The 27,261-nt window shown below is 42.2% G+C and overlaps 1 long non-coding RNA gene across 1 annotated transcript in view; it reads right to left on the bottom strand.

Annotated features, from left to right (window-relative positions):
- The window catches only part of LOC135982193 (uncharacterized), a 62,042-nt gene that overhangs the window by 30,372 nt on the left and 4,409 nt on the right, over window positions 1–27,261 (bottom strand). The gene's annotated exons all lie outside the window — the stretch shown is intronic.

Raw genomic sequence — 27,261 nt, 5'->3', positions numbered from 1 at the left:
ACCTGGCTGAGTGGGTTAGGTCACAAAGGACAAGACATATGTCACAGGAGTACTTATTCTGACTCCCTCCCTGGCCGAAATAATTTCAGGAAGCTCAAATCATGTCGTTTCCAGCTGGTATCTTAGAGAATGGATAGTTCTCTGACCCAACTGAAAGCAAAACATTTCCCTTAGTCCTACCCCTTCCTCAGTCTGACTCTGGAAAGCAATACCCTACTATTTACTGTCTGCATTACTGCTATGGGATCTGTCATAATTTTACTTTAGATAAGGCCTGACACAAGTACCTCCAACTTTTTCAAAAGGATGCCTGTTTCACTGATATGAATTCTCCTGCTACATTAGGCAACTGTGTTTTATTCCTGGCCAAAGTCCTATACATTACACTGTGCCCAAAATTCATAAATATCTCCGAATCTGAGTGCATTAATGCATGCTTTGGGTGCACTTTAAAAAGACGATCATCCTGGCTGGGGACAGGTCTGGGCAGGGCCAGCTGTAACTTTTTTGCCTCCCCAGACGAAAAAAAAAAGCGCCACCCCGCCGAAACCCCTGCCTCCGAGTGCCACGCCGGGCCGCCGAAACCCCCGCCCCCCCCCAAGCGCCGCACCGCCCAAACCCCTGCCCCCCCAGCGCCATGCCGCAGAAACCTCTGCCCCCCCGAGCGCCGTGCTGGGCCGCCCAAACCCCTGCCCCGCCCCGAGCGCCGCCCCATCCAAACCCCGAGCGCCACGCCGGGCCGCCCAAACCCCTGCCCCCCACCGCGCCGGGCCGCCCAACCCCCCACCTCCCCTCGAGCGCCAGGCTGCCCAAACCTCCACCCCGCCCGAGCGCCGCCAGGCCACCCAAACCCCCGCCCCCTCCCCCGAGCGCCGCCCCGCCCAAACCCCGAGCGCCACGCCAAGCTGCCCAAACCCCTGCCCCCCCCCAGCGCCGGGACGCCCAAACCCCCACCCCTGAGCACTGCGCCAACCCATGCTCCCCCCAGCACCGCGCCGCCGAAACCCCCGCCCCCCAAGCGCTGCACCAGCCCCCGCCCTCCCCCCAGTGCCGCGCCACTGAAACAAAAACAAACAAACAAAAAACCTCGAGCGCCGCCCCACTGAACCAAAAAAACAAAAAAACCTAAGTGCCCCCCACCATCCCAAGATTGGCCACCCCTTCCAAGGTGCCGCCCCAAGCACGTGCTTGGTCGGCTGGTGCCTGGAGCTGGCCCTGGGGCTGGGATGGCTGCTTATCTGCAGAGTAGATACAGTAGCTCCCACAGGTTGTACAGTCTTAAAGGGGACCAGACTGCCATAAGGAATTTGCACAGCCTATCACAGGGAGTATAAACTCCTTATGCTAGACCTTTTCTGAGTTGCCACTTCCCTGACACAGAGCTAAGTCCCCCCACAAAAACTGGTGAAACCCATACATTAAGTATAATGGAGCCGAAAACATAAATCTAGCAACATCTACAAGTTCTATATTTAAATCATACAACACGGGACTTTAGTGGCTCTTCCACAAGCCAACTTTCCCTCTAAATCATTAACCTGACAAAAGCCAAGACCCTTATTGTTCCAGAGCTTATGTAGCCAACAGATTTTTTCAGATAGACTGGGTTTGGAGTTAACTTTACTGTGCAAAGTCCAGAATGTTTCCCTGTAACTTGCAGGCAAAGTTAAGGCAATACCAGCTTTAGGTTTCAAGCCAAAAAATGCAGGTACATAGATCCAAAAGTGTGGGAGTTTAGAACCAACGTTCTGCTTTTGCTCATTTTAATGGTGGGGCCACTTGTAAAATTCTAATTCAGATATGTATCACAATCAGCCCCCAAACTTTTGGGTGTTTGGATCTGGGGTTACAGCTCAGGCCCATCTCTAGAAAATAACCTTAAGCAAACAGCTCTTCAGAACATGGATTTTTATTAAGTTAGTGTGAGGGCTCAGTTTGAGAGCTCCCCTATTTCACCCTCTCTGAAAATGCCAGGCAAAACATAATACCAAAAATACCTAAGAAAATGAAAAAACAAATAACTATCTGATGGATGAAATTGAACTCCTGGGAGGAATCATGGCTTTCTTCCACTGCCCTCTCAAGACACTGCAGTAAATCAACTAGCACATAAGAACATGACGCAGTGATTGTTTTTATATTCATGTTGAACCTTAGAAAAGAAACACTATTCAGTCCCCTCTGGGATGTGATCAGACACACTCCTGCACTTTCTCTTTAGTTTTATGTTCTTTTTCTATGCTATGATTGGGACTGATTTGGGGAGTTAACGGAAGAATTTTTATTTAACAGTCCCAAAGGGTGAAGTTTAGGTAGGCTGACATTTCCGCCCGTGTTCAAGTGGTTTGAAGAGGTCTTGAATTATCCAAGGCTAAATCAGGACAACGAATGGGAGAATTGTACACAGGAGCCTTATGCAGTTCCTACTGAAGTCAACAGAAAGATTCTCATTGACTTCAGTGGGAGCTGGAAGGGCCCACAAAATAGTAAGAAACTCACTTTAGGGGAAAAAGAAGAACAGGAGTACTTGTGGCACCTTAGAGACTAACAAATTTATTAGAGCATAAGCTTTCGTGGACTGCTGTAGTCCACGAAAGCTTATGCTCTAATAAATTTGTTAGTCTCTAAGGTGCCACAAGTACTCCTGTTCTTCTTTTTGCGGATACAGACTAACACGGCTGTTACTCTGAAACCTGTCACTTTAGGGGAGAATCGTGTCCTCCATCTCTGCAGGTGCTGAAGGCTCCACATGCAGCAGAAGCAGGTTTTCCAGTGCAGGGGACAAAGCAGAATTTTGGAGGGCTGCAAAAGGGAACAGAGGCAGGAGACTCCTGTGTAGGACAGTGGCCAGCTTGCTGTACACCATGGGAGTGGGGAGATACTCTGGGAAAAGGGTTAATGCAGTATCATTGCAGAGTGGATCCTCTAATCCTGCTCCCTCGCCTATAGACCATTATTTAAAAGATATTCTGTGGTTCCATCAATAGGATATTGGTTAAAGCCTGGCCTAATTCATCCATCCCCCATCCAATTCCCTTACAAGACAATTTTCAAAAGAAGAGGGCAGCTAAGAATGTGGTTAATGTGGGGCAAGCACTGAGAGCCAACCAATACTCAAAGTAGATTGGGGACAAGGTGAGGATTGGTAGACTCATAAGTTGTGCTATCTCCAAAATGAATTAGGCTGTTTTTATAGACTGCAAGAATCTTAATATTCTAAATAAAACTGCCACCAGTGCAACCAGAGAATTCATTTATTTTATTTCAATGTATTTGATCTCCTTTTGTCTGGCAGCTCCAAATTGTAATCGAGTGATCACGGGCCTTCTAACTTTTGTCAGTCATAAACAAATCTGCTTCAAATTCAGTAGCTGATAGAAATGCAACTAAAATATATATAACAGACATTTTAATTGATGTAAACTATATCTAGCCCAACTGTGAATCAGCATACTTAGTAGACTGTAATGGATATTAATACTCCAAGATTAATCCAAAATCTTATAGATTTGTTAATTTTAACTAAACCTGCATGAGTAGGAAAACCTTATCACTTCTTTAATTTGCATAAGTACTCTGGGTTCTTCGTCTCATTAATTTATATTTGCTATAAATTACACACTGCTTACTTTCCATAATGCAATTACTGCTACTGAGTAGACGTTTTGTAAACATTTGAAGTCCCAGCATCAAGTCAGGACATGAAATCAATAATTAGCCGTCTTTTAACCTGATATTGATATTCTGGGAAATGTAATTTACTCCTCTGTAGTTGACCCAGAAGGCTGAAGCTGGGAGAATTTCAAGTAGTCCTGCACAAATGAGTCATCACAAGATACTGGGATAACATCTGACACTGTTGTTAGAAAGCTGGCAGTAGAGATACAGCCAAGTTGCTAGTGGAAGTTCTGGCAGGAGTTTATTACGGCTCCAATGCAAAGAAGCAACATGTTAAGATGTGCAGAGGAAGAAACTGGTTTTATGAAAGATTTCTTGTGAAGTTCTATTTTTAACAATAATAGAGTTGAAGCACATCTTTACATGGGAGGGGTGTGAGAATGATCTAAAGACAGCACCCACCAGGCCAATGGAAATACAGTAGAACTATGAACCCCAGAGTTACAAACTGACCAGTCAACCACACACCTCATTTGAAACTGGGAGTACTCAGTCAGGTAGCAGTAGAAACCAAAACAAAAAAACAAGCAAATACAGTACAGTGCTGTGTTAAATGTAAACTTCTAAAACCAGGGAAAGTTTAAAAAAAGATTTGACAAGGTAAGGAAACTGTTTCTGTGCTTGTTCATTTAAATTAAGATTGTTAAAAGCAGCATTTTTCTTCTGCATAGTAAAGGGTTTCAAAGCTGTATTGAGTCAGTGTTCAGTTTGTAAACTTTTGAAAAAAACAACCAGAATGTTTTGTTCAGAGTTACAAACATTTCAGCGTTATGAACAACCTCCATTCCCGAGGTGTTCATAAATCAGATTCTAATGTATGACAGTTATCTCTAGTCCAAGGTAGAAACTGCCAGTGGGACGAGCTCTGCTCCACCAAGAAAGCCAGATTCCTACTTTCCTGGCTATAGTAAAGGTACTGATGATTCTTATGAGATTCAAAGGGTGGTAGGATTTAAGGGACTGTGGCTGTTTTTGCTAGTGTGTCTGGGCATCTACAACAACAAAAACCCTCAACCCTTTGGTTTAGCATGAATAGGAGGGTGTAAAACATGGCTGTGATTATAGCCATGTGATCACAAGTTCAACACTTGATTATGGGCCCAGTCCTCAATACCCTTCCCCTCATTTGAAGCCAACGGGGGATGACTCCCATGAGTGATCCGGGCAGATACCCTGAAAAGAGTTTCCCTTTCACTCAGAATGTAATTCACTGCATGTAATGTTATGCTGTTTTTCGGTTTTAGAGTCATGAAGTCTTAGTCACTAATCAATTCCTATGATCTGTAGATAATGAGTGTGTCTCAGACAATTCTCCTTAATCAGGGAAAGGCAGTCCTCAGCAGGTTTGGATAAGCAGCCAAACGTTGATATTATTAGATTGCACAGTTGCCTACTTGGGGCTGTAAAACTGGGCTGGAAATCTCAAGAAACAAGGCTGTTGCAAGATTTCTAGTACTTTCTACCCTCAGTTGGGCCATAATGCTAGGGATGGTTGTAACAATTTTACAATCTTCCCCAAGGGAGGGATGGGGCAGGGGCAATACTTCCCTTTGCACTTACTTGGCTGTGCAAGAGGGCAATGGCAATATAGCCCATAGGTTAAAAAAATCCCACGGGGAGATTTGTATAAAACATGCTGGACTGCACTTTAAATCTAATTTCTTCTGGAGTCTAATTTCTTCAGCCTTTTTTGCCTCTATCCAGAAAACCAAATTCTCGGGGATCTGCCCCCTACCCATAGCCAATTTCTGTGCAGCCAGTCACTACTGTCAACTACAAAGGCAACAATCAGCAATCACTTGGTGTTTCCTGGTATAATAATCCTATCGAATCTCAGATCAAATCAACACCAAATGCAATTATGGAAATTAAGTTTTAAAACAGCCATTAAAAGCTTCCTGAAGCTGTAGGGTTATTTACTTAGCTTGACCAGTAAATATTTGTATTAGATATTTCACCCTAACTGCTACATTTCATGGAGTGAAATCCCTGGTGGCTTCTCATTTCTGACTTGCAATCGTATGGCTGAGTGATTCTTTTGTCTGTGTACAGAATGCTCACGTACGGTAAGACACACTGGAAATCAGATTTCATTTAACACATTACATCTCTAATGACATTTGTCAAGAGCTACAAATAGGAGGGCATCAGATAACAGAGCAGCATTCTCAGTGTGGTAAGTATTTATGCAATAAAAAATGGGTGTAAGCCAGAACCATTGTAATGCCAGAAAAAATGCCACACTTCCCTCTTCTTTTTTTCTCAGTTTTCCTAATACAGATTCTGCGACCTGGCCAACCCCAAAGCCTGAATTGACTCTTTTTGAGGCAGCGCCTTTTTATTATTTATTTGTATTACAGTAACAGTTACAGGCATGTCTATGCAGCAATTAAACACCCGCAGTTGGCCTGGGTCGGCTGACTCGGGCTCGTGGGGCTGAAAAACTGCTATGTTAACATTTGGGCTCAGGCTGGAGCCCAAGTCTGCTGACCCAGGCCAGCCGCAGGAGTTTAATTGCTGCGTAGACATACCCTTGGATGTCCCAACCAAGATCAGGGACCCATTATGCTAGGAACCGTACAGGCAAGAGGCAGAAGAGCTTACAGTCTAAATAGACCTAGACAGGGAGAAAGGAAAAGTATTGCTATCCCCATTTACAGATGTCTAACTGAGGCAGAGAGAGTGATTCACACAGGAAGTCACTGGCATAGCCAGGAACTGAACCCAGACCTCCTAAGGACTGAACTAGGACACAACCACAAGCCCATCGTCTTGTCCATGGCTGCAGATGTGGTTTCCAGCAGGATGGACTTTAACCACCTCTCTCTTCCTTTCATCTTTTCTCTGTTTCATGCTCATTGCCTATATTTCTCCTCTTTCCTTTTCTCCTGTTCTGCCTTCATAACAAGGGCATCATCCTTTCTTGATCCAACTCCCCATTCTTCACACTCCTACCCCTTTGCTTGTTCTCTCTCTCCTAAATGCTCATCTCACACCATAGCTGCTAGTCACACTGAACTACCCCCAAAGTTTCCAAGTAATATTTCCTGCTCCCATATCTCACCCTCTCTTCCTAATCTGCCCACATCTTTCCATCTCCTGTGATCTTGGCAAGTGCCCTTTCCTCCCATTGGGATCCTGCCCATCTCTCCTGTCTCCTCCAATGTTGCTCAGTAACCACTGTCCTTGCCCCATTTGTGATCCACAACACTGCTTCTCCCTTCACCAATTCTGCCTGTATTACTGGAGCTTTCCTAACACTGCCGGTCCATTCCTCTCTCTGCACATGAGAAGAGGGGAAGGTGGAGACCTGGTCAGAGAAGTGCCCTCACATGTATTAAACACAGTGCGTAGTTGGGGGCCTGAGCTCTCCAGTCTGGCCATGTGCTTTCAGCAAACAAATCAGACACTCCCCTCAAACTTAAGGGAACATGAGCGTAGTTACAGAAGTGAGAGTTAGAAAGGAGCTGGTAAGTGATCTTCTCCATTCCCCTGCCACAGATACTTAGATATTTTTACCCAGACAGTTCAGTTCAGTTCAAGAAGAAATTCAGAGTTTCAGTGTTTTATGACTGGTTCTAACCTTTCAGCTTTCAATATGAAACAAACACAGCTAGTGGCCAAAGTGACAACTTAATTAGGAATGTGATTTTTCATAGGATATTTACTTCCAAAAGAGTGACACCCTCTCTGTTTCCCCGCTCACTCTCCTCTTTGTGTCACACCTTGTAGTCAATCCTGTAGCCGTGGGATGCAGAACTCCCACTGTGAATTCCTCACGTGGAATTGAGAGGCCTGATCCATTGGCCGCAACCCCACCATGAGCTCTGTGCAGGTAGATCCTTGTGTCTGTGGGGACTTCGGTAGGGGGTCCATTCACACAGAGCTCATTGCAGCCTCAGAGCTTTAAACTGCAAGCCATCTAAGGAAGGGTGACTTCCTTAGATAAAGCAGCTGACCTATGCCCTTTGATTCATTTTTAATCTGTTTTCTGGCATCAGTTCTTTGGAGCAGGTATTGTGTCTTGTTCAGCTTTTTGAAAGACACTGTGCATATTTATGGCATCACACAAATCATTTTACTTTTTTTAACTGATTACATTAAAAAATTATCACTACCACATCCTCATAACAGCATATAGTTTCCAGGCATATGAATTGGGAACAAAAGAAGACAGTATTTAGTAGTTTGTGCTTCGATGTACATAGATACAAAGCTTCAGGTTGCCCTCTGCTGGTACACCCTTGACTGCAAACTGAAGAACGGCAGAACTCCTAGCTCTGTGACTATTTTCCCAAGCAAGATAATTTCCTCCAAAAGACTCATTATTTGAGAGCAGAAAGCTAATTGGTTCTATGCCCTTTTTTCATAAATGTATAGAAAGGAATATGAAAATGACTGCTGCAAAAAACAAGCATCTTCTCCCTATATATTTGGTGCCATAGTCACCAACCCTTTAATCTTCCCCTTTAATGTCATTTTCTTCACATCACAGCACAAATATACAAATAGCTGCAAGGACAACCTCACAGGTCTCTGGGAGACAAATATTAAAAAATTGGTTAATTTTTTTCAAAAGCACATATGAATGAGTTGCATGCACAAAAACACAAGCTACACACACCAGGAGTTGGTGCCACTCATGCACATAAAAAAAAAATGGTCATACAATTTTTGCATACTATCAACTGGGTGTGCTAATGTTAGAATTTATATATGAATTTACATACAGACCCTTCTTCTTCATCCAAATAAGTGAAAATTGGGTATTTGTGTACACAAATGATAAGGCATGAAAATCTGCCCAGACTGTTTACTCCCAGAATGTTGAACACATTTTAGATAGAGCAGATAGTATTGCCTATAGTTATGATTGCTTGATACTTCCTAGTATAAGACCCTTTTTTCCAATTGCTTAACGTTTTGTCAGACTTTAGCCATTTGGACTGAAACTTTCCATGTCAGGTGTCTGTATCGGGCTTTTTGTTTGTTTGTTTTGTTTTTTGGTGCAGGAGTGTGAATTTCAACTAAAACAATTCTGCTGTTTCCAAGAATGAGATTAGGGGAAAATACTTTTTTCGCCCATGTTAAAAAAATTCTTACAACCCTTTTGTTGAGAAGCTCTAACACCCCTATGCTTAGGAGCAGGGACTTAAAATTTGGCAGGGAAATTGTCTGGGTGTCAGGTATGTGCCTTTTGCCATCCTTTTGAAAATTGACCAAGTTATAAGACTCAACCCCCCCCCAAAAAAAATCACACATGCTTTAATAGAGATCTGGTTTGACAGCCAGGGCCGGCTCCAGGCACCAGCCGAGCAAGCTCATGCTTGGGGCAGCAGATTCCAAGGGGTGGCATTCCGGCCGCCCTTTTTTTCTCTTTTTCTTTTTGGTTTGCCGCTCCGGACGCCCTGTAAGGGGCGGCGGTGCGGAGGAGGGGAGTGCCCTGCAGCAAACTCGGCAGGGCAGCCTGCGTCCTTCCCTCCCAGCCGACTAGAGCAGCGCAGAGCCCTCCCGGCAGGCAGCGCAGCGGGAGGGGCCGCGTGGCAAGCGCCCCGCTGAAGCCCTAGCCGCCACCCTTCTCTCTCTCCCCCCCCACTTCCTTCCCCTCCCCCCCCCCGCTAGACCGGGCACACACTCCGCTGCATGTCTGCAGCACAGGGGGTTCCCCTGCACCCTGGCTCTGGCCACCCTGCAGTTTTTTGTTGGGTTTTTTTGCTTTGCTTTGCCGCTCTGGCCGCTCTGCAGGTTTTTTTTTTTGCTTTGCTGCTCCAGGCCCCCTCCCACCCCCGGCAGGTTTTTTTTTTTTTTTGCTTGGGGCGGCAAAAAAGCCAGAGCCAGCCCTGTTGACAGCTAAATTCTCTAGAGATTCTGCTCACAAGCATGCTCTCAGCTTCCATGTGCTGACCAGACTGTACAAATACCATCCTGTCAGAGCACTGATGGACATGATCTAAAAGAGGTAAAGTCTCTATAAACCCGAGTTTGAGCCTGCAACCCTTCTACCCAGATAAATATGAGCTCCTCATGCAGGGAATTTGCAGGAATGGTCTGAGGGTGATGTTAAGAACAGAACATCAAGCTCAACATTGATTGTATCCGAAAGCAACAATTGCAAACGAAGTATGTTTTGCTCTCACAAGGTTATCTGCTTAGAGGCTTGATCTTTACTACCAATGAAACAAATGAGAGCCTGCTATTGACTTCTATGGTACCTGGGTATGATCTTTTAGTCACAAAACCTGTTGGATACAGACCATCTCTTCCTAAGTACAAGAGATCTGGTTTGAATCAATTCTCAAGCTACAAAATTACAGGAGCCTCATTTATCTGGCCTATGCAAGGAAAAGGCAGCAGGAACCAGTCCAGTGTTATGTATGTCCTGAATAACAGATCCTTAAAGCCTTTAAACAAGAGGAACAAGGATGTGTATCAAAGACATTTATATGTATGGTTCTTTATTCGAGCGCATAAATCAGAAAAATATTACACTGAGTAAATCTAGCAAAATAGTCTCTTCTAGAGAAGTGTCACTATCAATGTGGAAGTCTGTCAGTAAAGAGGAGGGCTGGTCTCCAAAGAGATACAACGTTGCACCTCCTGGTTTGACAGTTCTGTAGTAAAGTAGGATACATAGTGTAAGCAAAGTAAGGGACCAATCCTACAAATGCTTACTGCTGTGCAAAAAATTGTATGTGATTGTATAGTTAAGGACTGTACTATAACGCATAGACACATGGAAGCCTCCTTAATTATGGCAATTCCTAACTTTTGAGTACTTGACTTTGCAACCTTAATTATGTTTTAAACTTTTTTTGGTATTATGTGTGTGAATTATATATGAATATACATGCATTATTAATTATAGCTGGTAAAATAAATTGAATTTTTTTTTAAAAATGTGAAAAAAGTGTTTGTGAAAAATTTCCTGCATTTTTAACGCCTCAACAGATAAGCAAAGGTTTAATATATGTAGCGTGTGATGAATAAAGTTTAGAATTTGTCTAAACACAAATCAGTGTTAGCATTAGCTAACAAGCATCAGATTAGGAAAGAAAAACAAAAATGGTATACAATATTTTTATTTTAATAACGCTTTAAAAATAATTCCAGGTTTAGTTATAAATCCATAACATTTTTAAAGTTACTAATAAACACTACTATAAAATCATAAATTCAAGAAATAAAATTATACAATTTGGTCAATTTGACTTTGTGACAATGAGATATTTCAGGTATCTAATTAGTGGGAAGATACACAGGAGTACTGGTGATACATGACACTGCTGGTTAGAAGCTAGCTTTGGATATAGCAAATATTAAAAATGGAAATGAATTAACAGAATATATTTTATACCTAAATACAAGTATCACCTTAATAACTGCAATTGCTGCTTCTGTCAATAGTTCAGCATACAATTGCACTGGCCATTGACATCAATCTGGTCTTTTGTAAGTCACATTGCATTACAAAAAAAACAAATTAATAGAGAGGGCCCAATCCTGCATTCCTTGCACACTCTGGGTGAGATTCTGGGCTGCACCTCTAATGTAGCACAGAACTCGAAACACCAGGATTGGGGGGGGACTGAGCCTGATGGGGCTTGAAGCCATCTTTGCACCCTCCTGTATCCAGGCTGTTCTTGGGGTTGGAAAGGCCCTCAACATATTTCAGACAGCCCAGGAGCATGGCCAAATGACAGCAGCCTCCCTGGATTGCCCAGTGCTCCAAAGTGCTGCCTAGGATCTCTGCAGCATGATGTGCTGCGGCTATACATTTGACACACCCTCCTGCCCCTGGCACGCCCACTTCACAGGATTTGTAAGGTGGCCCTTGAAAAGCAATATTATTTGTCTGTACCGCAGAATCCTCCTCAGCCAGAATCAGGGCTTTAAGAGGCCCTTGATGCCGCTCCAACTCTTTTATCCAGATAAGGAGGCTGTAGCTGGGGTGAGAATCTCAACCTCCATTTCATCGTTTAGCCTGAGTTTATCAACATTCCTTTTAACATGAAAAATGTTACCACAGGGATGTCTGAGTCCCCGCTCTCCTTACAAAGATATTCCTGTAACTATTGGGGCAGATTCTACCCTCAGTAACACCAGTATATTCCCAGAGTACTCATGGACTTCACTACTAGATTTAGGTCAGCGTAACTCACATCACAATTTGATCCAGCCTGTAGCATCTCATAGTTTTAAAGAGGTGCTAGTGAGACCCCCGATCTCACACTATTGAAATCATTGTAAGTTTTACATTGATTTCAATGAGGACAGGATCAAAGCCTGTATAAAAAGAGTGAATTTCAGACATGCAACTTTACAGCAATAAACCCTTGCTTTGTATTCAGAAAATATCAGGTTCATGGGGAAAAGTTTGCATTTTGATTTCCCCAAAGTTTGGGGGTGTTCAGATCTATGGTTCTGGTTCAATTTCTTCTCTAGTATTCATTTCACGTTGTCATAGTAGATTCTGCTACTGGTTACACTATACTTGCTGTCATGTTGCTGCATAAATTCCATCTGACCAATACTATATGCCTTCAATATTATGGAATTGAGGGAAACAAGTTGTACATAGGACAACTGTTCTAAACCAGCTCAATCAGAGCTAGGTTTAAATTAAAGGCTTCCTTAATGCAGAAGCCATTCTGTTAATCCCTGGAACTGTCCATAATCATGTTAGTTGGCCTCTGACTGGAAAAGGTATTAAAAAACCCTCATCAACTTTATACAAAGTTGAATCTGAAGCATGTTTCATTTTGAAGATCATTTTGGAGGGCTTATTCTGAGTGATTTATGGCAGGGAGATTATTTTATGGGAGGAGGGGGGGAAATCAACTCTCTTCCTTTGTTCCGCAAGAGGCAGAAGATAAGTATACAGAATGTTATCTACTCTTCCAAAATAAGGGAACCCACCTCTTGAAGAGAAATTGAAGTTTTAGGTTTTGTCAAAACTTCAGCAGGAAGATGGAAATATCCTACGAGCCTGAACTACTTGTACAACCATGACTCTGAATATTTAGACTTCAAACACAGAGAAACAAGTTTTGTTTCACACTTTCACAGACTGTCAGAAATAACCTCCAAGCAATAGAATCACTTGTGGGCATGAATATGGCCTTGCAAAGGGACTTTAAAAAAATTGGTGGAGCCTTATTTTATAAAGTTATATCTTGAACAGCTCTCAGTGGGAAGAACAACAATTGAAATGTTAAGAAAAACTAATTACAAGTTAGCTGGAGACTGCAGGAAGGAGTTATCACTTCTTTTCCTCATCTTATTCCAAAAAATTCTTCACACAAAAATAAACCTGAGAAAAGTTTCCTTTTTCAGTGGCTTCACGAAAGAGTGGAACAAAAACAAAACAAAAATCCCACTGTTGTTCCTGGTTGCACTTTGTGATTTTCATTTTCACTTCTAGTGAAACATACTTTTCGCAAGGGGTTGCTGGATGTCTGAATTGCTTTGAGGTGACTAACCTGAATAACTAACCTGCCTTCTGTCTTGAAATTCTCATTAAAGGTTCTCAGACTAGACATGGACATACCATGATTTTCAAAGCCCTGCATAGAACTGGTCCTAATTATCTGAGAGACCTTCTATTCCTACAACCACAGCCTCCTACAACAGCTACTTTCCACTGGAAGAATAAAACAGTCACCCAGCCAATAAGAGGAGAATGGAAGATGGAATCTTCATGAGTCAGACAACACTAGGGAGTCTAGGAGCTCACTGGTAGCTTAAAACGTGGACTACATGCAATGAAATAAGAATAAGCACTAACTAGCTAAATGCAAACCTGCCTCTTCACCCAAGTTTTCCGCACAACAGTAACCTTACTCACATCAGCCTTCCCATGCTTCTTTATTCAATAATAACCAAAACCAAACCTAAGTCTGTTGGAAAGAGAGTGAGATATCAGTGTTGTTATAACTCTTTGGAGGTTCTCAGATACTACGGTGATGGGCACCAATAAAAGAACCTTGATAGATAGCACAGGGAGAACTTGCAGGCTTTCCAGTTCAGGCAGAGCTCTGTCTTCATTTGGGAGAACAAAGTTTAGAATATGTAAAGCACTTTGAGAGACTGCTGGGTGAAAGATATTAGCTACTACTCTTCCTCAAACTGTTTTTTACACCAGTGCAGTGCAGTGATTTGCATGGTGGGAGATCAGAATCAAGTCCAAAGATATTGTGGAATATGTGACACCCCCTAAAGGGTTAATTAATAAAAGCCCACTGTTCTCTGACTTGCTAAATTCAAAGTGTCCCTGACCCTTGGTTAAATCAAACTATGAGAACTTTTGTTGATGATGCAAGGCTTGTATCCCGCAAGATGTGTATTGCTGGTCAACAAAGAGGCACTTAATCATAGCCTTCCTAACATTAAAATTGGAAAGGACTAATTTTCCTAAACTTTACAGCCTCTCTCCTCATTTCTACCTCCATAAACAGGGCTTTTAAAAGAAAACATGAAACTAAAAAAATTAATGTACCCAACTACTGTACTTAAGATGTTCCATTTTCCACTCAGCATAAATTAATGTTTCCTGTAGTCTGAGGTCTACAGTGCTTTGTGGATTTACCAGCTGATATGGATAGTATTCTGCATAATACCACTAGACATGAGTTCAACAAACAAGTATTATAACCTCTGATGCTGTTTGTGAGTGTTTGTTAGGAAGATCAATAAGGCCAGGAACATTTTGCCTTTTAATTTGTGTAGTTTCTCTGGTAACCAGTGCAAATAACATAGGTAAAATTATAGTCCCATCACACTCCATGTGCTGACAGTAATATATAATTGCATGCCTCTCCTACAGGAAAGCTTTTTTAGCATAATCTTATAGTGTCTTTTCTCTCACACTGTTTTAGGTGTTTCATCATTTCCACAGCTTGCAAAGCCCTGAAAAAAAAATACTTGGCAGGTTTTGCTATTGCAGCAGTATCTTTGAAAGTATATAACAGGAGTAATTTAGTGTATCTGGTAGCAATCACCCTAGATTATTCACAACTAAGAGAAAGTGGGTATGTAAAGTCATGAGATGTTTCTGAATTTTTCTTTTTTTTTTTTTTAGTCTTTTAGTAGATCATTTGTTACAATCCTCATAGGTCTAAAGAGTGGCTGAACTTCACGGTTCCTAAGAAATTCTTTGCCTTAGTACCTAAACACCAAATCCAGGTTACATTAAATTTCTCCTAAACTAGAGGTATCCACAGTGTGTTCTATCCCAGATTTAATCAGTTTTGCTTATGTGATGGCTGTCATCTTGGTCAATTTACCAGGAATTGAACTGGGGACCTCCAGAGGAAAAAGCACAAGGTACTGCACCTTGAGTTAAAATTCTCTAGCTGGGGCTTACAATGAGGTGTACAAACCTTGCACTGGAAAGGAAGAGTTAAAGAACTGCTTTGGGCCCAGGCAAACCCCCCTGCCACACCATAGAGCGAGCACTATAGAATGTGCAGCTGCCTGGGGCCTCTGGCTATTGAGATTCTAATTGACCTGCTGAGGGGAAAAAGGACTCTGGACACTGGCAAGCTCTGGGAATTTACCATCATTTATTTTCTTTAAATGTCATCACTTTGCCCTTTTGTATAAGGAGGCTGGTAGGAAGCAATCCAGTGCAGCCCCTTTGGGGTGCAGAATACCTGCTGCCAACCACTTGGCTCTGGCTTGGAACCTGATGGAGAGGGGAAGTCCAGGTTCCCCTACCAACCCGCAGCCAGTGCTGAAGGTGGAAAGCCTACACCTGATATGGGGCATCTGGACAAAGGAGACCATGAAACCAGGAGGATTAAGACTCTGGGCCCTTGGCCCTAAATGTGGCCTGGAGCCCCTCAAGGCTGCTTTATTGGACTCTTTGTCTGCCTAAGAGGGGGTGGATATAATTCATGACCTGGCCAGAGGGTTGAGTCATGGAAGAAGGCAGACCAAAGTGGCTGTCACCAGACCACCAGGAAAGAAAAGAACCTACTACCACTACACCCAGCTGCAAGGGAGCATCTGCAGTCAGTGAATCCCCTTCACACAGCTGTAACAGAATCATATCTGCCATAACTTGGGCAAAGGAGGGGGACCTGGGTCACACATTCACCAATTGGTTACACTTACTGGGGGGTTTTGCTTCGGTTTGCATTTTGCCTCCTTTGATTATTGCAAGATGGCTTCTGCAAACAGATGAGACTTACTGCTTGCTCTGAAAGTGTTCAGGATTGAGCTCAGTCCTGTCTCTTCCAGCAGATGTTCTACAGTCAACCAAGAACTTCTTACCTCCAGCTCTCAACAACTTCATCCCTAGACAAAACTTTCCAAGGGAAGTGTGGTTCAGGAATACAGTCAGGAATGGAGAGGCAGATTCTAATGTAGCTGGGCCACATTCATTAGATTTAATCCCTTTATTGTTGTTGATATAAGAATGAGTCTTGGCAGTAGTTTTCTACTGAAACAATAATACCTAGTATGGGTTGCATTAATATGAATGTTGGACCATATGTTCCAAAGGCACCTGGGATGCTGTTCACTAATTAAGAGATTAAACAAAGGTGACCAAAGCAGAAAGAGGAAACCCTGGAATGAGAGAGTGAACGAATAAGGCCATGAAACCAAAAGGAAAATATAAAGGGACTGAGGTATTCAGAACAATGATGGGTGAAAACTGATCACATCTTCAGTTTAACTTACATAGTTCAAGGCCAAAACGAAAACTAAACTAAAAATACATGGTAAAATTGTAGAGCTGGATGGAAAATTCAATAACAAACATGAATACTTTTTACTTTGACTATTTCTACAAACAGCAAATGCTACAAGCAGTGGAACCTGAACAAGAGGACCACAGTATTAAAAAAACCCACAAAGGGATGATCCTGCAGAAAAATACCTAACACAAAGGTAGCTCTGATAGGTTAAAGGCACAACCCAGTATGCCCTTTGAAGCAGCAAATACTGTGCTGTTAGCTGGCTGTCCAAAGGCATCCTTTCCTGTGATGGCAGACTTTGTATAGGATGCATATTCAGCTACATTCTACTACCCCTCCTGAGGGTTTGGAGTGTATGGCCAGGATTTAGTCTCTATGAGCTCAATTCAAAGCCCACAGAAGTCAATTTGAATTAAATGTTCTAGAGAGACTGTCGAATGTTTTACTAACATCTAAATTCTGAACATTGTATCTACCACTTTTCATCCACTAATTTTGTTAGTGTCAAAAAAAAATAGAACAATCACAATTGTCTAGCATAATATCTTTTGAGAAGTCCAAACTGCTTACTGTTATCTTTTGGGGGTGGGGGGGGGGCAATTACTTGCACCTTTGTTCCATTGCTTTCCTAGTGCTACAACTTCAAAGTTACACTTCTAAGGCAGTAACTGGCATGACAGCTCTCCTTTCCCATTTTGAAGACCAGTAGTATATTTGCTTTTCTTTAATCATATCTTACTGCTTCATTTTCCTATGACTTTTCCAAAAATATATTTCAGTGTTACAGTAGGTTTATTTGCTATATCCCTCAATACTAACTGGACCCACTGATTAGTAGATGAACACCACTTTCCATTTATCTCCCTTGTTATCCATACAACTTTTTTTTTTTAATTTCAGCTCTTTTGAGAACGTTACAATCAGACCTCTCAACCTAGCAAATTCTACATGTGAGCTGCAATGTGTGACTGTGGATGAGTGAGCTAGCCCCCTTGCACCCTCTTGTGGCCAGGATGCCTCTGCTCTGCCCTTTATTCTCCATCTTCCAGGATGTTTTACACAGACTCCACACACTTGCTTGTCCAATTGCCATCCTTACCGGGATCTGGATTTATTCAGCCAATAACTCAAAAGTAAAGCTCAGTCTCAAAAATCCGTTCTAAGGCACGGCTCTAACCTCGGGGCCTGGGTGAGCGAAAGGGTTCCTCTCTCTAGTCCTTTCCCTTTTTTATGAATTCTTAGGGGGTGATACACTGGGGTTTGGCATGCAGTTGTCCTGCTGAGAGCTGACTCCTCTGTAAACTTCCCAGAATCAGCTCCCTCAAAACCTCCTTTAGCTCTTTTATCAGGAACCAGCTGCTTGCAGGTCCCTCCCTATGCCAGGTGTCTCCGGTTAGCTCATTTAGCTTGTTAGCTCCCTCACTCCTTCTGCTCTCTCACAAGGATCAAAAATGAGAGACACGCTAATAAATATTCATGCAGGAAACTTAACATGCTGTGGAATTCTTTCCTTCAGTATAAACAACTCTTTCTAGAGCCTCAGGTTCACGATTCTTTATCTCTGATGTAAACAATTGTGAACAACAAAAGTGAGGAGATCCAAAATGTTTGTGGAACAGAGTTCACTTTGGGACTAAAATGAGGGATGTCCCCTCAAGACGAGAGACAAAATGAGAGGTAAGGTTACAACTTTTACTGTGGGGTTGCTACTGGCTGTGCCTCCAAAACAGGATGTGCTGTTGCTAAGAAAGTGGTTTCTGTAGCAGCCATAATCATATAAACACTTTCTGATTCTCTTTCCCTCACCTAGGTGATCTTTACAGGAGCTGAAGAAGTCTGGATAGAAGCAGCCCAAAATCTGATTTAGTTGTTTTTGTCGCAGATGGAATGTGAGCAAACCCCACGCTAAAGGATCTGTGAGCTCAGGCATTCTTGAACTTCAAGACACTATGGGGTACATAACAACCAGAAAAACAACTCATTATTTTGCAGCCATGAGCCCTTCTAATCATTCATACTAAGCTATAATAATACTAGAAAAAGGTAAATTTTCATCACATTGAATGTGCAAAATTCTCATTAGCAAGAGGAGCATGAATTCCAGACTATTAATGACCTATTAGTTTTAATTGATTTTAAAAAACAAACCATTTATGGGTTGCAAGTGGAAAAGCAACTAATAGTAAATTGCTAAAGAAAAGCTACAGATACCTTGGCAAAAACAGCAGGCCAAGCAGGGCTCAAAATCAGTTATGTCAAAACAAATATCCTTGAAGCCCAGGCATCAAGCAGTAACATCATATTAGAAGGCAAAAACATCAAGAAAGTAGAAAAGTTCATTTTTATCTGGGGAGCACCATACTAGCCAACAAAGACCTGGAGAAAGAAGTGACCTCAAGGAAATATCATTAAACAATGTGTGAAAATCAAAGATACACAGCACCATAACAAACCTAAGAATTTTCAACTCAAACATAAATCTCAGTGCTAACATGCATCTGTGAGAGCTGGCGATCCATTAATGTGTTAGATCAAAAACTAGACACCTTGGAATATAAGTACCTATGAAATATTTTAGGCATTGGATAGAGAGACTGTTACCAGTGAAGAGATCTAAGAAATTACCAACCAGTGGCTCATCTCCACTAGGATCAGAAGGAAGCACTGGACATATTTGGGGCATGTACTCTGGATGCCAACACACAGACTCCCACATGAAGCTGTCAAGTGGAAACCAACTGCTGTGAGGAAAGAGGGCACCCAAGAGAAACCTTAAAAAGGACCCTTCACAGGGCAAAACTGTTGATCTCAACACTGTGGAGCAGTTTGAAACAGCAGCTATCCCATTCAATTACATCACATAATGGCAAACAGCTAAATATTGACAAATGTTATAAGGGCTTGTATACAAATGCCAGAAGTCTAAATACTAAGATGGGGAACTTGAGTGGCTGGTCTTAAATGAGGATACTGAAATACTAGGTATCACAGAAACTTGGTAGAACAATGCTAACCAATGGAACATGGTAATACCAGAGTACAAATATATAGGAATGACAGAGTAGATTGTGCTGGTGAGGGAATGGCGCTATATGTAAAAGAAACCATAGAGTCAAATATAGCAGAAATCTTAAAGGGATCAAACTGTACCATAGAATCTCTATGGATTGAATAATAAGAGGATAGCAGTGGTGGCGGTGATTGTGTAGCCCCTGAGAGAGGCTACAAAAATAGAAAACTCAATCATGATGGGGGATTTCAACTGACCCCATATTGACTGGGTACATGTCCCCTCAGGACGGGATGCAGAGATAAACTTTCTTCACATCATTAATGAGTGCTTCGTGGAGCAGCTAGTCCTGGAACCCACAAGGGGAGAGGCAATGCTTGTTTTAGTCCTAAGTGGAGCACAAAGTCTGATCCGAGAGGTTGTTATAGCTGAACCATTCAGTAATAGCAACCATAATGTAATTAAATTTAACATCCTTGGGGTGGGGGGGAAGTTACCAAAGAAACCCCCCAAAATGTCATTTAACGTCAAAAGGGGGGAACTAAATAAAAATGAGGCCGTTAGTTAAAAGGAAATTAAAGAGAACTGTCACAAGAATGAAATGCCTGCAACCCACATGGAAGCTGTTTAATAACACCATAACAGAGGCTCAAACTAAATGTATACAGTAAATTAAATAAAAAACAGTAAGAGACCCGAAAAATGCCATCATGGCTAAAACAACAGAATAAAAGAGGCAGTTAGAGGCCAAAGGCATCCTTTAAAAATTGGAAGCCAAATCCTACTGAGGAATATAGAAGTATAAATTCTGGCAAGTCAAATGTAAATGCATAATTATGCAGGCCAAAAAAGAATTTGAAGAGCAACGAGCAAAAGACACAAAAATGATCAACAAAAAAAATTTTAAGTACCTTAGAAGCACAAAGCCTGCCAAACAATCAGTAGGGCCACTGGACAATCAAGGGGCTAAAGAAACAGTCAAGAAAGACAAGGCCATTGTGGAGAAGCTAAGTAAATTCTTTGCACTGATCTTCACTGCAGAGGATGTGAGGGAGATTCCCACATTCTTTTTAAATCTGACAAATCTGAGGAACAGTTTCCGAGTGAGGGATCAGTAGAGGAGATTTCAGAACAAATTGATAAATTAAACAGTAATAAGTCACCAGGACCATACGGTATTCGCCCAAGAGTTCTGAAGGAATATGAAATTACAGAACTACTAACTGTGGTATGTAGTCACTGTACCAGATAAGGGTAGCTAATGCAATGCCGAAAAAAAGGCTCCAGAGGTGATCCTGGCAATTATAGGCCAGTAAGCCTAACTTCAGTACCAGACAAATTGGTTGAAACTATAATAAAGAACATAAATACCAAACACATAGATGAATATTTATGGTGGAGAAAAGTCAAGATGGCTTTTGTAAAGGGAAATCATGCCCCACCAATCTATTAGAATTCTCTGTGGGTGTCAACAAGCATGCAGACAGAGTGATCCAGTGGATATAGTGTATTTAGACTTTCAGAAAGCCTTTGATAATGTCCCACACCAAAAGTTCTTAAACAAAACAAACAGTCATGGGCTAAGAGGAAAGGACTTCCCATGGATCAGTACCTGATTAAAAGATAGGAAACAAAGGGTAGGAATAAATTATTGGCTTTCACAATGGAGAGGATCTGTACAGGGATCTCTGCTGTTCATCATATTCATAAATGATCTGGAAAAAGCTGTGAAGAGTGAGGTGTCAAAATTTGAAGACAATACAAAATTATACAAGAAAATTAATTCCAAAGCTGACTGGGAAGAGTTACAAAGCAATCTTACAAAATTGGGTGACCAGGCAAGAAAATTAAAGACAAAGTAGGTTATTGGACCAACTTCTGTTGGTGAGAGAGAGAAGCTTTCAAGCTTACGCAGAGCTCTTCTTCAGGTCAGCTCTGTGTAAACCCAACCTGAGCAGATTGAGTTCTTTTCCTACCTGGCCTGAATCCAACACTTGTAGTTGGGTCCCATTGGGGTCGGGTCCTGTTGCAAGGATCTGCTCTCAAGGTCCCTCCCAGTCCTACATTTCTATGATTCTATGAGGGAGTTACTCTGGCTCATAACTCTTTACAGAAATTAATATTAATGGGAGTTCCAAACCTAATCTAACCTGCACAAAAATTAAAAAGCCCTAATGTTTCACACTTCAGCCCTGAGTATATCAGAATTCTAGTAGGCTGCTGTAGTTCATCAAAGTTCCCAAACTAGAATTCCATGCTCGAGAGGGTGGGCAAGCTGCAGATTTCAGTTCAAGATTTCAAATTGCACTAAGTTCTGAGGCATTTGGATCTAGGGGTTAAGTTCTTGCCCATCTCCACTATTAATAACTAAAAGTTGCATAGTGTTCTTGCCAGACAGGGTGGATGTGGTGTTTCATTTACAGAAAACTCATTAAAAAAGGCATTACCATTTAAACACTGACATGGAGTTTATTTTCAACATATCTTTGTGAAAATCCTATTCTTTTTACTAAAACTATTAGTTTAAGTTTATTTGTCTAGAAAACCCCTCATAACATAAATAAATATGTTTTCTATCAATAGAAACTTATTTGAACTGTAAACAGAAGCTGAGGGTTGCTATGGTGTGTTCTTTTGCTCACAGGCTATTTAGTTCATTGAGCGAACAACAACACCTACAGTGGAGTTCATAAAACACAGAGCACAGGAGTAAAACAACTGTCCTCAGCATGGCTCTGCGAAGTCCTTATTTCAAGCAAACCAATGTGATATCGCAAGATCAACAGGGAAGGTACGTACAAGCAGGAAGTCGGATTGATCAGTTTCATTGTAGGTGGGGTTACTTTAACCTATATTTTGTGATATCAAGATATAAGGCAGCTCTCAAAGTTTGTTTGTTTTTGTGTTTTTTACAAGCTCAATCACCAAAAGTTATAGGCTGCCTTTAGTTAAAATACACATTCTAAATGAATATTTACCATAGATTAGGCTAAAGGGACATTTAAGAGACTCCAAAAGGTGTGTGGGCTGCTGCAGAATGGGAGTACAGAGTGCCCAGGGACATGATGCAGCTTTATTTATTTATACCACTCCCCCTACACTTAAACATGCCTCTCAGCATTTGATGCAAGTGATATATGGCAGTTGAGATTGCTATTAGCTTTGAGTTCAGTTCTGTCTGAAAACTTCACACACACACCAGTGGTCCCACAAGCTGAACGTTTAGCTGAGTCACTCAAGGTTTCAGGTTTCAAAATGAAACTTTTTCACAAGAATATTGAATCCCATTAAGTATGGAGTTGCTGGGGCATCTCTAAAATGAATCCATCTATTAGGCCTGGTCTACACCTAAAAATTAGATCAACCTAGCTATGTTGCTCAGGGCTATGATAAATTTCACGCCCTGAGCAACTTAGTTAGGTTGACCTAAGCTCTAGTATAGACACGGCTAAGTCAAGAACTCTCTTCTCATGGAGATGGATCAACTACATTGACAGAAAAACCCCTTCCATCACTGTAAGAAGCGTTTCTACCCTACAGCGCTACAGCGGAAGAACTGCAGTGTCATAGCTGTGCCACTGCAGCAGCTATGGTGTAGACATGGCCTTCATTAGAAGATAACATCATAACTTAGAGTTTTTAAACTGTGTCTATGCTGTAGCTACAAGTATAAGAAAGCTGCTGCTATTTACTTATGCTAACTAACTGATCAGAGAGTACATGTTTTACTAAAATCAGAAATACAGTAATATAGGTAAAAGCTTCCATATGAATTCTGTATAAAATTTTACTTTTAGTCTCAAATGTCCAGCTTTTCTGAATAGTCCTATAAGGTTGTTCGAAGGAAAGGTTGATGCTTTTAAAAAATTAATAAGGATGCCAATTTTAATGGGAAATAGTGGTTTGGCTCACGTGGGAGTAATTAACTATAATAGGAACTACATTTGTAATAAGTCAGGCAAAGAATTGAATATTTCACCCCTCATTAGTAAAAGAAGGCAATACGTGAAGCAGGAGTTCTGTTCATTTATTGTAACCCCTTTGGGGTTTAGAGAGCATGGCCCCTTTAAATCTTCTTCCTAAGCGGGGAGGGGAAGCAGTGAGAGAAAGGAGGAAAGCTCCAGGGTGTGGCTCTGGAGTTCCAGAGAGAGAAGGGCTGCAGCTCGCAGGCCCTTACAAAATGAAGCAGCAGAGAACCTACCTAAAGCCTGGGAACAGGGCCGTCCTTAGCTATTCTGGGATCCTACGCAGCCCCCCTACCCCCTGCAGGGGATCTGGGGGCCCCAGGCCTCCGCAGGGGGGTGTGAGGATGGCCCCAGGCCTCCGCCGGGGGGGGGGCTGGCTTGGGGGGCAGGGAGGAACCACCCCCTAGCACTCACCGGTGGCACGGCTGAGGCCGGGTCCCTGCACTTCCTGCCGCCAATGAGTGCAGGCCCAGCCGTGCTGCAGTCCTCAGGGGTGGGAAGAGGCGGGGCTGGGGCGGAGCAAGGGCGGGATGAGGTGGGGTGGAGGCGGAGCAGGGTGGGGGCTGGGCCAGGGGGCCATGGGGAAGAGGTGGGGCAGGGGCTGGAGCAGCACGCAGCTGCGCAGGCACCAGGAAATTTTGTGCCCCAAGTTTCCTGGTGCCCTGTGCAGCTGCGTACTTTGCATATGGGTAAGGACGGCCCTGCCTGGGAAGGACAGGGCGGCCGATCGGGGACACCCTAGGACAGGAGCCAGGAGGAGCACTGTGCCAGGGAGAAATCACCCAAGAAGGACAGACCGGAGCTGGACCCAGTATCATGGCTGCCCAGAGCTGCATGGGGCTGTGATAACTGGGACTTGTGACTCTGCATTGGGAATAAGGAGGGAGGCTGTAGCTAGTTAAGTGGGGAGGTGGTCACTCTGTGTGGCTTTGCAAAGAGCAGCAGAAGAGGGCACCGGAGGGGTTTGTTGGGGAAAGTTCACTGGCGCTAATGACGACCAGGAGCACCCAAGACTCACCACTGGACTGGAACTTTGCCCAGGACTCCTGAACTCTGTGTGCAGACACATTGCTCGGTGTCTGCCCTTTCAGACTGTGGTACCACAAGGCCTGTGGGGCCTTGGTTTGAATGCAACCCTGTTTTACTGCTCCCCCTATATTTCCCCTTGTTGTTTTTCTCCTCTCATCCCTCTGTAAATAAATATTTCCCTTTCTTATATCCATTGTACTTTTCCTGTGGGGGTGTGTGTTCACTCTGGGGGGGGTTGGAACAGGTGCTTCTGGGGTGGAAGGGATTTTTCCTGCTGCATTCCTGCTCACACCTTCTCTTGGCCAAAGCTGCCTGCAGAGCAGGCTCCATCTTGGCTATGAGGGCGCTAAAGTTACATTATTAGTAATAGAACGTAATGACATATCAGTTTGTTGAGTAGCCATTCCTCCAAGACAGAGATGGGATTAATCACAGTTAACTCACGCAATTAACTCAAAAAAATTAATCGCGATTAATCGCACTGTTAAACAATAGACTACCAATTGAAATTTATTAAATATTTTGGATGTTTTCTTCATTTTCAAATATATTGATTTAAATTACAACACAGAATACAAAGTGTCCAGTGCTCACTTTATATTATTATTTTTATTACAAATATTTGCACTGTAAAAAATGATAAAAAATAGTATTTTTCAATTCACCTCATACAAGTACTGTAGTGCAATCTCTTTACTGTGAAAGTGCAACTTGCAAATGTAGATTTTTTTTTACATAACTGCACTCAAAACAAAACAATACAAAACTTTAGCGCCTACAAGTCCACTCAGTCCTACTTCTTATTCAGCCAATCTCTAAGACAAACAAGTTTGTTTACATTTACGGGAGATAAGAAGCTCACCACTTCTTATTTACAATGTCATCTGAATGTGAGAACAGGCGTTCGCATGGTACTTTTGTAGCCGGTATTGCAAGGTATTTACGTGCCAGATATGCTAAACATTCGTATGCCCCTTCATGCTTCGGCCACCATTCCAGAGGACATACTTCCATGCTGATGACGCTCGTTAAAAAAATAATGCGTTAATTAAATTTTGACTGAACAATTTGGCAGAGAATTGTATGTCTCCTGCTCTGTTTTACCTGCATTCTGCCATATATTTCATGTTATAGCAGTCTTGGATGATGACCCAGCAGATGTTGTTCATTTTAAGAACACTTTCACTGCAGATTTGACAAAATGCAAAAAAGATACCAATGTGAGATTTCTAAAGATAGCTACAGCACTCGATCCAAGGTTTAAGAATCTGAAGTACCTTCCAAACTCTCAGAGGGACGAGGTGTGGAGCATGCTTTCAGAAGTCTTAAAAGAGCAACACTCCTATGCAGAAACTACAGAACCTGAACCACCAAAAAATAAAATCAACCTTCTGATGGTTGCATCTGACTCAGATGATGAAAGTGAACATGTGTTGGCCACACTGCTTTGGATTGTTATCAAGCAGAACCCATCATTATCATGGATGCATGTCCTCTGGAATGGTGGCCAAAGCACGAAGGGACATATGAATCTTTAGCGCATCTGGCACGTAAATATCTTGTGATGCCGGCTACAACAGTGCCATGAGAACGTCTATTCTAACTTTCAAGTGACATTGTAAACCAGAAGCGGGCAGCATTATCTCCTGCATATGTAAACAAACTTGTTTGCCTGAGTGACAGGCTGAACAAGAAGTATGACTGAATGGTCTTGTAGGCTCTAAAGTTTTACATTGTTTTATTTTTGAATGCAGTTATTTTTATACATAATTCCAAATTTGTAAGTTCAACTTTCATGATAAAGAGACTGCATTACAGTACTTGTATGAGGTGAATTGAAAAATACTATTTTTTTTACAGCACAAATATTTGTAATAAAAAATAAATATAAAGTGAGCACTGTACACTTTGTGTGCTGTGTTGTAACTGAAATCAATATATTTAAAAATGTAGAAAACATCCAAAAATATTTAAATAAATGGTATTCTATTATTGTTTAACAGTGTGATTAATCGTGATTCATTTTTAATCACTAGATAGCCCTAATAAAAATGCTTAAAATCCATAATTTCATACAACTGTGAAAATGTATACCAATAATTGAGAAAAGGCTTTAAAATAAACATTGATATTCTGTCAAAATTGTTTTAAAAACTTGAATTCTAGTATGCCTAATTTTAAATATGAAGGCCTTTTTAAGTAGCTGCAATTGCAAAACTAGGAGTAGGATATTAAAAAGAGCCTGAGACATTTAGGCACCTGAATCCCCATTGGGCCCCTTTGAACATCCCAACCTATGTGAACAAAATAACACAAACAATTGCATCCTGGTTTTTTGCTCGTGGCCCATAAGACCCACTTCTCTAAAAATTTGGCCCCAGAGTCACGTTTGGTGGCTAGAGGAGGTGAAAATGTGGGGAAAGTGGTGTTCTAGGCCATTAGTATTTAGATGATTTAAACAGTCTGTACTGCAGTTGTATCGCAGTTGTTCAAATTATGGCATACACACGGGGTATGTCTGCACTTTGAGCTGGGGTTGTGATTCCCAGTTCCAGGAGACATACCTGCACTAGCTTTGAGAGATCTAGGATGCTAAAATTAGAGTATACCCACAGCAGCGCGAGTAGCAGGATGAGCTGGCCCCTCCCAAGTACATACTCTCTGAGATGCTACATAAGTACTTGGGGCAGCTGGCCCCTCCCGTTACTTGTGCTGGCCCAGCTACACTCTATTTTTAGTGTGCTGGCTTAATCAGAACTAGCATGCAGGGCCGGCGCAACCCATTAGGTGACCCTACAATTTGGGGGGCGGCGACTGCGGCGGTATTTCGGCGGCGGGACCTTCCGCTGCCTCTGTGGGGGCCGGCATTTCGGGGCGG

This window comes from Chrysemys picta, chromosome 3, assembly GCF_011386835.1.
Source record: "Chrysemys picta bellii isolate R12L10 chromosome 3, ASM1138683v2, whole genome shotgun sequence".
In the NCBI taxonomy this organism is placed as follows: domain Eukaryota; kingdom Metazoa; phylum Chordata; order Testudines; family Emydidae; genus Chrysemys; species Chrysemys picta.
Note: the sequence above shows the minus strand (reverse complement) of the source record. Positions and strands in the feature narration are given on the sequence as shown.